The sequence below is a fragment of the Lynx canadensis genome, chromosome C1, assembly GCF_007474595.2.
Source record: "Lynx canadensis isolate LIC74 chromosome C1, mLynCan4.pri.v2, whole genome shotgun sequence".
NCBI classification, from domain to species: domain Eukaryota; kingdom Metazoa; phylum Chordata; class Mammalia; order Carnivora; family Felidae; genus Lynx; species Lynx canadensis.
In genome coordinates, this window is record NC_044310.1 from 75,158,815 (window position 1) to 75,171,094 (window position 12,280).

Consider the following 12,280-nt stretch of genomic DNA (forward strand, 5'->3'; position numbering starts at 1 on the left):
TATTGGAGTATACCAATATTAGATAAACTTTACCAAACTGGGCTAAGTGTGTTTTCTTACTTCCTCTCTTCATTCTACCTCCATTTTTTTCACTTCTAAAATTTGATATCTGTATTGGACATCTAGGTGCTTATTTATCTAATGACATGTATATAAGAAATGACAGCTCTACCTTTAAAATAGATCCATAATCTGACCACTTTTCAACACTTTTCCACTTGTCTCCTTGGTATAGGCCTCTAGCATCTCCAGTCGAGATTATTGCAGGAAACTCCAGTAGGTCTGCCTTCCATTCTTTCTTCCTTGCCCCCTTTCAGCATCCAGTGTTGTCCTTTTTACGATGTAAGTCAGATACTGTAATTCCATTGCCCAAAAGTTTTCAGTGACCTCGCTACATGTTTAAAAGACCTGTAAACCAGAGGCTTTATATTGGCTCAATAAATCTGGCTTCTGCTCTGTTCCTCAACTCATCTGCACACTGCTGCTTTCTTACTGTTCCTAGAACACACCAAAGATTCTTTAGTTCAATACACTGCACATGGCTGCTCCTTTTACATAGCAGAGTTCTTCCTTTAGATATCTACATGGCATCTCTGTAATTGAATTTGCAAACCTCCCTCCTTCTCTGACCTAAATTTCTATCTCTCCCCTCTGTTTTTCCCATAACAGTTACCACCAGCTGATATATTTTACTATTTCATATGTTTATTTTTTTCGTATCTTCATTTATTAGAACGTTCCATGTGATGGGTTGTTTGTACCTGTTTTGTTGACAGCTGTATCCCTAGCACTTCAAATGCTACATAACATATAATGGGTACTTAACAAATACTAATTAAATGAACGAATAAATAGACAAATAAACAAGTAACCTGTGGTATCTGCAATATTTGTAAAATGTGATACAAATTTGGGATGGGTAGTTGATTGAATTATAGCCTCTCATAAATCGTTTTTTCCACTGGCCACAATTTACTGGTATAATGGTGGGCATCTAGGCTGAGCTAATTCAGTAGTGCTTCCTTCATTAAGGAACACTGATCTGGATTTTCAATGACATGATGAGAGAATAGATCAACCACATATACAAATATATATTTAGACAGCTGTGGTAAATCAGTAATTCAAAAGAGCTTGACTAAGCTAAACAATCAGGGTAAATATACAAAATTGAAAAAAGGAGAATATGGAGAGCAGAACAGCAATCTAGGAAATTCTAATTTGCGTCCTCAGTGAGAATGGATGTGACTTTGCTCTAATTAAATGAGAAGGCTGTCATGGAGAAAGGACTATTCTGTGACACAAAAATAGTCTCAAAAAGATGCATACTTTGACATATAAAATCAAAAGAAGTACTGAAGAAGAAGAATGGATACTGCTTGAAACTGATTAATAATAGAATCAAATCAAGGAATCTTCGAAAGCAGAACAAAAGGACAAAGAGACAACATGAAAACAGACACAGAGAGTGGTCTGGGAAGTACATTATCTACATTTTGGGAGTTGCAGATGGAAGAACAGAAGCAAAAGCAATCTAAATGATTATCAAAAAATACTCTAAGAAAAATTGCTTCATCTGAAGAGACAAATCATCAGATCAATCCTGGAATAATTTCTGAATTCCAAGGATAAAGAAAATGAAAGTTTTTAATGAAATACTGTTTGCCTACAATGTCAAGAGAATCAAACTTTCCATCCATGATACCATAGAAAATGCTTTATTTTGACCTAGAGTTCTATATCGAGAAAAAATATCACTTATGTGTATGTGTAAAATAAGACTTTTTCTAATAGTGAAGAAATCAGAAAGTTTATGATCATTAACTTTTTGGTAAGGCAAATTCAAAAATGTGTGGTCACCACTGACAGAAGTAAAAGTAGGACAAGATCTAAGCAGCTCTTGATGGTGTTATTTGTGAAATACAGTAAAACCTTGGTTTGCAAGCATAACTTGTTTTGGAAACATGCTTGTAATCCAAAGAACTTGTATATCAAAGTGAATTTCAAAAACCATTGGCTCAGTTGTGATCATGTGATGTACACGATCATGTACATGATCATGTACCACTCGTATTGGAAGACATTGCTCATTTATTAAGTTAAAATTTATTAGAAATGTGTTCTCATCTTGCAGAACACTCACAGAACAAGTTACTCGCAATCCAAGGTTTTTACTATATTACAAATGCTAAAGTTGAGTTTTTAATGGGAAAGGTCTACTTATCTAAGATATCTACGTATCTAAGTTTCCTTGTCTTTGAAAGAGACTACTGGGTAAAGTGGTCTCCCTGGGAAGCCCTGCTCTGCTGATTCAGTGTTGCTTTCCACAACCTGGACTTCCATTAGCTCTATTAGTTGTCCTCCCCAGCCCTCATTCTCAGGCACCCTATTACTTTTCAAAGTACACTCTAACTTGATGTAGAAAATACTTCAGTCTCTGAAGACCAACATATTTTAGTGCTGCCAGATCGAAAAGTTGACTCCTATCTCATGCCTCAACTCGTGTATCCCACTGAGTAGAGTAGTCCAGGATTGGATTTCTTTGCCCTCCACTTCTGAGCCCATATGCTGACAACTGCACAAAATCTCACCACTGCTTTGTATGGCACCCTGTCCTGTTTTACAGCTGTCCACCTCTGAGGGACTAGAACCCTGACCATGAATTTTGTTCTGAACTTGAAGCTCTGATTGCTGTAAAATACTTTCCAAATATTATAGGACTGCCTTGATTCTTTGTTACTGTGCACAGATGGTCTGCTTATTTGAACTGGCTATTTGCTTGCCTAGAATACAGATTTCAGGGGCGCCTGGGTGGCGCAGTCGGTTAAGCGTCCGACTTCAGCCAGGTCAACGATCTCGCGGTCCGTGAGTTCGAGCCCCGCGTCGGGCTCTGGGCTGATGGCTCAGAGCCTGGAGCCTGTTTCCGATTCTGTGTCTCCCTCTCTCTCTGCCCCTCCCCCGTTCATGCTCTGTCTCTCTCTGTCCCAAAAATAAATAAACGTTAAAAAAAAAAAAAAGAATACAGATTTCAACCGTCGTAATCCCTTGACTTATTCATCAAGCTAAGCCATCCTTTCTCCTCGACTCATGCCAACTCTTTTCTGTGTTCTACTCTACTGGTTCTTACAGTGTGTCCTACTTTTAAATAATTGGCCTTTGATACAACAAACACAATTTTGTATATATAGTCATTCTTTAGTAAGTAACTTTCCAATTAAATACATAATTGAGTTGCAATATCTAAATTTTTAGTATCTCAGTGTGTTTTAAAATGAGATGGATTAGACTCGAGAGTACGGAAGATGGCGGCGTAGCAGGACGCTGGGCTCACTGCGCGTCCTGCTGATCACTTAGATTCCACCTACACCTGCCTAAATAACCCAGAAAACCGCCAGAGGATTAGCAGAACGGAGTCTCCGGAGCCAAGCGCAGACGAGAGGCCCATGGAAGAGGGTAGGAAGGGCGGCGAGGCAGTGTGCGCTGCACGGACTGGCGGGAGGGAGCCAGGGCAGAGGGGCGGCTCGCCGGCCAAGCAGAGCCCCTGAGTCTGGCTTACAAAAGCAGAGGGGCCTGATGGACTGTGTTCCAACAGCAAGCGTGACTTAGCGTCTGGGAGGTCATAAGTTAACAGCTCTGCTCAGAAAGCGGGAAGGCTGGAGGACAAAGGGAGGGAGAGCTGCTGAGCCCCCTGACGACAGAGCTCAGTTTGGTGGGGAACAAAGGCGCTTGCCAGCACCATCTCCCCCGCCCATCCCCCAGCCAAAATCCCAAAGGGAACCAGTTCCTGCCAGGGAACTTGCTCGCTCCCGCGCAAACACCCAACTCTGTGCTTCTGCGGAGCCAAACCTCCAGCAGCAGATCTGACTCCCTCCCGCTGCCACAGGGCCCCTCCTGAAGTGGATCACCTAAGGAGAAGCGAGCTAAGCCTGCCCCTCCTGCCCCCGTGCACCTTGCCTACCCACCCCAGCTAATACGCCAGATCCCCAGCACCACAAGCCTGGCAGTGTGCAAGTAGCCCAGACGGGCCACGCCACCCCACAGTGAATCCCACCCCTAGGAGAGGGGAAAAGAAGGCACACACCAGTCTGACTGTGGCCCCAGTGGTGGGCTGGGGGCAGACATCAGGACTGACTGCGGCCCCGCCCACCAACTCCAGTTATACACCACAGCACAGGGGAAGTGCCCTGCAGGTCCTCACCACTCCAGGGACTATCCAAAATGACCAAACGAAAGAATTCCTCTCAGAAGAATCTCCAGGAAATAACAACAGCTAATGAACTGATCAAAAAGGATTTAAATAATATAACAGAAAGTGAATTTAGAATAATAGTCATAAAATTAATCGCTGGGCTTGAAAACAGTATAGAGGACAGCAGAGAATCTCTTGCTACAGAGGTCAAGGGACTAAGGAACAGTCACGAGGAGCTGAAAAGCGCTTTAAACGAAATGCAAAGCAAAATGGAAACGACGACAGCTCGGATTGAAGAGGCAGAGGAGAGAATAGGTGAACTAGAAGATAAAGTTATGGAAAAAGAGGAAGCTGAGAGAAAGAGAGATAAAAAAAAATCCAGGAGTGTGAGGGGAAAATTAGAGAACTAAGTGATACACTAAAAAGAAATAATATACGCATAATTGGTATCCCAGAGGAGGAAGAGAGAGGGAAAGGTGCTGAAGGGGTACTTGAAGAAATTATAGCTGAGAACTTCCCTGAACTGGGGAAGGAAAAAGGCATTGAAATCCAAGAGGCACAAGAACTCCCTTCAGACGTAACTTGAATCGATCTTCTGCACGACATATCATAGTGAAACTGGCAAAATACAAGGATAAAGAGAAAATTTTGAAAGCAGCAAGGGATAAACGTGCCCTCACATATAAAGGGAAACCTATAAGACTCGTGACTGATCTCTCTTTTGAAACTTGGCAGGCCAGAAAGAATTGGCACGATATTTTCAGTGTGCTAAACAGGAAAAATATGCAGCCGAGAATCCTTTATCCAGCAAGTCTGTCATTTAGAATAGAAGGAGAGATAAAGGTCTTACCAAACAAACAAAAACTGAAGGAATTCGTCACCACTAAACCAGCCCTACAAGAGATCCTAAGGGGGATCCTGTGAGACAAAGTACCAGAGACATTGTTACAAGCATGAAACATACGGACATCACAATGACTCTAAACCCATATCTTTCTATAATAGCACTGAATGTAAATGGACTAAATGAGCCAACCAAAAGACATAGGGTATCGGAATGGATAAAAAAAACAAGACCCATCTATTTGCTGTCTACAAGACTCATTTTAGACCTGAGGACACCTTTAGATTGAGAGTGAGGGGATGGAGAACTATTTATCATGCTACTGGAAGCCAAAAGACAGCTGGAGTAGCCATACTTATATCAGACAAACTAGATTTTAAATTAAAGGCTGTAACAAGAGATGAAGAAGGACATTATATAATAATTACAGGGTCTATCCATCAGGAAGAGCTAAGAATTATAAATGTCTATGCGCCGCATACCGGAGCCCCCAAATATATAAAACAATTACTCACAAACATAAGCAACCTTATTGATAAGAATGTGGTAATTGCAGGGGACTTTAACACTCCACTTACAGAAATGGACAGATCATCTAGACACACAGTCAATCAAGAAACAAGGGCCCTGAATGAGACATTGGATCAGATGGACTTGACAGATATATTTAGAACTCTGCATCCCAAAGCAACAGAATATACTTTCTTCTCGAGTGCACATGGAACATTCTCCAAGATAGATCACATACTGGGTCACAAAACAGCCCTTCATAAGTTTACAAGAATTGAAATTATACCGTGCATACTTTCAGACCACAATGCTATGAAGCTTGAAATCAACCACAGGAAAAAGTCTGGAAAACCTCCAAAAGCATGGAGGTTAAAGAACACCCTACTGGGGCGCCTGGGTGGCGCAGTCGGTTAAGCGTCCGACTTCAGCCAGGTCACGATCTCGCGGTCCGTGAGTTCGAGCCCCACGTCGGGCTCTGGGCTGATGGCTCAGAGCCTGGAGCCTGTTTCCGATTCTGTGTCTCCCTCTCTCTCTGCCCCTCCCCCGTTCATGCTCTGTCTCTCTCTGTCCCAAAAATAAAATAAAAACGTTGAAAAAAAAAAATTTTAAAGAACACCCTACTAACGAATGAGTGGGTCAACCAGGCAATTAGAGAAGAAATTTAAAAATATATGGAAACAAACGAAAATGAAAATACAACAATCCAAACGCTTTGGGACGCAGCGAAGGCAGTCCTGAGAGGAAAATACATTGCAATCCAGGCCTATCTCAAGAAACAAGAAAAATCCCAAATACAAAATCTAACAGCACACCTAAAGGAAATAGAAGCAGAACAGCAAAGGCAGCCTAAACCCAGCAGAAGAAGAGAAATAATAAAGATCAGAGCAGAAATAAACAATATAGAACCTAAAAAAAACTGTAGAGCAGATCAACGAAACCAAGAGTTGGTTTTTTGAAAAAATAAACAAAATTGACAAACCTCTAGCCAGGCTTCTCAAAAAGAAAAGGGAGATGACCCAAATAGATAAAATCATGAATGAAAATGGAATTATGACAACCAATCCCTCAGAGATACAAACAATTATCAGGGAATACTGTGAAAAATTATATGCCAACAAATTGGACAACCTGGAAGAAATGGACAAATTCCTAAACACCCACACACTTCCAAAACTCAATCAGGAGGAAATAGAAAGCTTGAACAGACCCATAACCAGTGAAGAAATTGAAGCGGTTATCAAAAATCTCCCAACAAATAAGAGTCCAGGACCAGATGGCTTCCCAGGGGAGTTCTACCAGACGTTTAAAGCAGAGATAATACCTATCCTTCTCAAGCTATTCCAAGAAATAGAAAGGGAAGGAAAACCTCCAGACTCATTCTATGAAGCCAGTATTACTTTGATTCCTAAACCAGACAGAGACCCAGTAAAAAAAGAGAACTACAGGCCAATATCCCTGATGAATATGGATGCAAAAATTCTCAATAAGATACTAGCAAATCGAATTCAACAGCATATAAAAAGAATTATTCACCATGATCAAGTGGGATTCATTCCTGGGATGCAGGGCTGGTTCAACATTCGCAAATCAATCAACGTGATACATCACATTAACAAAAAAAAAGAGAAGAACCATATGATCCTGTCAATCGATGCAGAAAAGGCCTTTGACAAAATCCAGCACCCTTTCTTAATAAAAACCCTTGAGAAAGTCGGGATAGAAGGAACATACTTAAAGATCATAAAAGCCATTTATGAAAAGCCCACAGCTAACATCATCCTCAACGGGGAAAAACTGAGAGCTTTTTCCCTGAGATCAGGAACACGACAGGGATGCCCACTCTCACCGCTGTTGTTTAACATAGTGCTGGAAGTTCTAGCATCAGCAATCAGACAACAAAAGGAAATCAAAGGCATCAAAATTGGCAAAGATGAAGTCAAGCTTTCGCTTTTTGCAGATGACATGATATTATACATGGAAAATCTGATAGACTCCACCAAAAGTCTGCTAGAACTGATACACGAATTCAGCAAAGTTGCAGGATACAAAATCAATGTATAGAAATCAGTTGCATTCTTATACACTAACAATGAAGCAACAGAAAGACAAATAAAGACACTGATCCCATTCATAATTGCACCAAGAAGCATAAAATACCTAGGAATAAATCTAACCAAAGATGTAAAAGATCTGTATGCTGAAAACTATAGAAAGCTTATGAAGGTAATTGAAGAAGATATAAAGAAATGGAAAGACATTCCCTGCTCATGGATTGGAAGAATAAATATTGTCAAAATGTCAATACTACCCAAAGCTATCTACACATTCAATGCAATCCCAATCAAAATTGCACCAGCATTCTTCTCGAAACTAGAATAAGCAATCCTAAAATTCATATGGAACCACAAAAGGCCCCGAATAGCCAAAGTAATTTTGAAGAAGAAGACCAAAGCAGGAGGCATCACAATCCCAGACTTTAGCCTCTACTACAAAGCTGTCATCATCAAGACAGCATGGTACTGGCACAAAAACAGACACATAGACCAACGGAATAGAATAGAAACCCCAGAACTAGATCCACAAATGTATGGCCAACTAATCTTTGACAAAGCAGGAAAGAACATCCATGGAAAAAAGACAGTCTCTTTAACAAATGGTGCTGGGAGAACTGGACAGCAACATGCAGAAGGTTGAAACTAGACCACTTTCTCACACCATTCAGAAAAATAAACTCAAAATGGATAAAGGACCTGAATGTGAGACAGGAAACCATCAAAACCTTAGAGGAGAAAGCAGGAAAAGACCTCTCTGACCTCAGCCGTAGCAATCTCTTACTCGACACATCCCCAAAGGCAAGCGAATTAAAAGCAAAAGTGAATTACTGGGACCTTATGAAGATAAAAAGCTTCTACACAGCAAAGGAAACAACCAACAAAACTAAAAGGCAACCAACGGAATGGGAAAAGATATTTGCAAATGACATATTGGACAAAGGGCTAGTATCCAAAATCTATAAAGAGCTCACCAAACTCCACACCCGAAAAACAAATAACCCAGTGAAGAAATGGGCAGAAAACATGAAAAGACACTTCTCTAAAGAAGACATCTGGATGGCCAACAGGCACATGAAAAGATGTTCAGCGTCGCTCCTTATCAGGGAAATACAAATCAAAACCGCACTCAGATATCACCTCACGCCAGTCAGAGTGGCCAAAATGAACAAATCAGGAGACTATAGATGCTGGAGAGGATGTGGAGAAACGGGAACCCTCTTGCACTGTTGGTGGGAATGCAAATTGGTGCAGCCACTCTGGAAAGCAGTGTGGAGGTTCCTCAGAAAATTAAAAATAGACCTACCCTATGACCCAGCAATAGCACTGCTAGGAATTTATCCAAGGGATACAGGAGTACTGATGCACAGGGGCACTTGTACCCCAATGTTTATAGCAGCACTCTCAACAATAGCCAAATTATGGAAAGAGCCTAAATGTCCATCAACTGATGAATGGATAAAGAAATTGTGGTTTATATACACAATGGAATACTACGTGGCAATGAGAAAGAATGAAATATGGCCCTCTGTAGCAACGTGGATGGAACTGGAGAGTGTGATGCTAAGTGAAATAAGCCATACAGAGAGGGACAGATACCATATGGTTTCACTCTTATGTGGATCCTAAGAAACTTAACAGAAACCCATGGGGGAAGGGAAGGGAAGGAAAAAAAAAAAAAAGAGGTTAGAGTGGGAGAGAGCCAAAACAGAAGAGACTGTTAAAAACTGAGAACAAACTGAGGGTTGATGGGGGGTGGGAGGGAGGGGAGGGTGGGTGATGGGTACTGAGGAGGGCACCTTTTGGGATGAGCACTCGGTGTTGTATGGAAACCAATTTGACAATAAATTTCATATATTAAAAAAAATGAGATGGATTATTTTTTCAAAATGGGAATATGTTTATTGATTTTGAATTATAAAGTGGTTAATTATAAAATAAACACATGCTCATGGTTAAAAATACAGAAACTATGTAGAAGATAAATGATTCATATCTAATCTCTCCATCCAGAATAGGATAACAGGTCCATAATATTTATGTGCCCATCTTTCTGGCTTTCTTTACATTATTTAAACATTTATTTATACAAATAGAGGAATATATGGTTGATCCTTAGCCACTTTTTACAAGGCTAATAGGTATTAGTTCAGATAAATGGCAACAGAAAAAAATCCAGCTTTCATATGCCTAATTAGCAAAAAGCTTAAATTGCCTTTGGGAAAACTTTCCAACAGTCTATTATAGAATATTTGTATAAGTGTAAAAACAGAAAAAAAATTATTTCAGTTAAATAGAGCCAACTTTTTATTGACAGTCATTTCTCTTTTTAAGCCAAGTAAATAACCAAGTGCACTGTCAATACATTCTGGCATTAAAAAAAAAATTCCATGTGGATTGTAGAGCCAACTAGGAAAGAAAAAAACAAAGTGTATAGAAAATATCAAAGATAATATTTTCATGTCCTCCAGATTGGGGAACAAGACACAGAACACTAAATGTAGACAAAGAATTGGTGAGTTTACATAAAAATTAAGAACTAACACAGCTCAAATTCAGAATATAGAAAACAATCTTTACATCAACAACAAGAAAGTCTGTTAGAAAAATAAACTTGTCTTGAATATGCATGACAAAGAGAGGACATCCAAATTATCAATAGATATGAAAAGGTCCTTGACCTCCCTAGTTATCCAAGAAAAACAAATTAAACCTGTAATTAAAATTCCATACTCATCAAGATGATTACGATTTAAAAGTTGGATCTATCTAAGTAATGGTGACTATAGGGAACATTGGAAATTCTTATACATTGATAGTGAAAGTAAAAAATTGGGAGAATCACATTGAAAATTTTTCATAGGCTTATAAATTGAAATGATTTTACTGAACCCAACAGCTTGAGTGAATCTAAAAACATAATGTTTAGCAAAGGAAGTCAAACATAAAACATCCTATGTAATTTAATTTATATAAACTTAAAAAATAGACCATAGCAGTCTCTGGCATTAGGAGTCTGATGAAAGTTGTCTGAATTAGTTATCTATTGCTGCATAATAAATTTCCTCAAAACTCAGTGGCTTGAAACAACATTTATTATCTCAGAGACTCAGAATGTCAAGAATTCAGGTGTAGTTTAGCTAGATCCTCTGCTTTAGAGTCTCTAATTGGGACTACAGTCATCTTAAGACTTGGAGAGGGGGAGAGAGAGAGAGAGAGAGAATGAGAGAGAGAATGAGAGTGAGAGAGAGAGAAAGAGAGAGAAATCAGTCATTTATAACCTAGTTATGGAAGTACAGTCTCATAACTTTTGCTGTATTCTTAGAAGCAGTTCACTAGATTTGGTCCACCCTTGGAGAGGAGAGTATAGAACAAGGGTGACAAGGGTGTGGGCAGTAGGAAGTGGAATGATACTAGGATCATTGGGGCTACATCAGAAATTGTCTACCATAGTTTTCTTGTGGGAGAAGGGAAGCAGTTGAAATTGCAAGGTGCTATGATTGAGCTTCAGAAAGTATTTGTAAAAATGTACTCCTCAACTTAAGTGATAGTGCAAGGACATATTTACTTTTTGAAAATCACCTGTAAGTGTATGATTTTATTGCAACTCTTTGTGTATATGATTTTCTAGTTCACTTTTTCAAAGTGAATATTGCTAGGCCTGGAATACAGGGGTACAAGAGTGAGCATGATCGTTGGGTTAGAAGTCTAGGATTCCAGGTAGATGGTGATGTGAACTTGGACCTGACTCTAGATATATTTCAAATTTAGAGCTGATAGGACTTGTTGGTTTGAATTTAAGTCTGGAGAGAAAAATTGGAATCAAGGGTGAATTAAAGGAGTTATTACTTACTGATACAGGGCTCTATGGGATGATCAGGTATTAGATCATGGGGGAAATAAAGACTTTTAGTTTGTATATATTAAATTTGAAATATTTGTTGAAAACAGGGGTGAACATGTTAAATAGGTAGTTAAATTTAAAAGCTTAAAGTTCAGGAGTAAAGATAGGACTGAAAATATAAATTTGGACTGTATGTATATATGATTACTCCAGCCATGGTCCTTAAGAAAAATTTCTCAAACTGAGAAGTATAATATTTATAGATTAATAAGTCAGAGGATATGGAATTGGAAGCTGAAAAAAAAATTACTGGTGAGATAAAGAAAAACAAGGAGGGTATGACAGAGAAGCAGCCAGAAAAATAAAATACTTTAAGAAGGAAGGGAGGGTTGATTAACTTTGTCAAATGTTGCTGAAACATAAAATAAGAGGAGGGCGGAGAATTGGCCACTTGCTGTGGCAGCATGGGAGGAGGTCTTGAGAAGGACTGATTGTGTGGGATGCTTGCAACTGAGATTATGGGGGAGGTTTAGTTCCCGTTGGAAAAATGTCCAGGCTGAGGTGAGGTGGTTGACAAGACTTTGGATATGAGAAAGTCAACAGACCGAGAGGTCGTGGTATTAGATGGCTGTCTGCTGGATGCTGAAGGCCCCAAGATTAACAAGAGTAGTGGTAAAGTGGGGAAGAATCAGGTGCTAAAATCTTCAGTAAATGAAAGGACTGTGAGATCTAGGACCCCTGGAATAACAGGGAGTAACGAGTAATAGAGTCTGATGACATGTGCTTCAAAGATACTTTATGCGTTTTGTTGTTCTTTGTCATTTTTTTTTTTTATGGGAGGG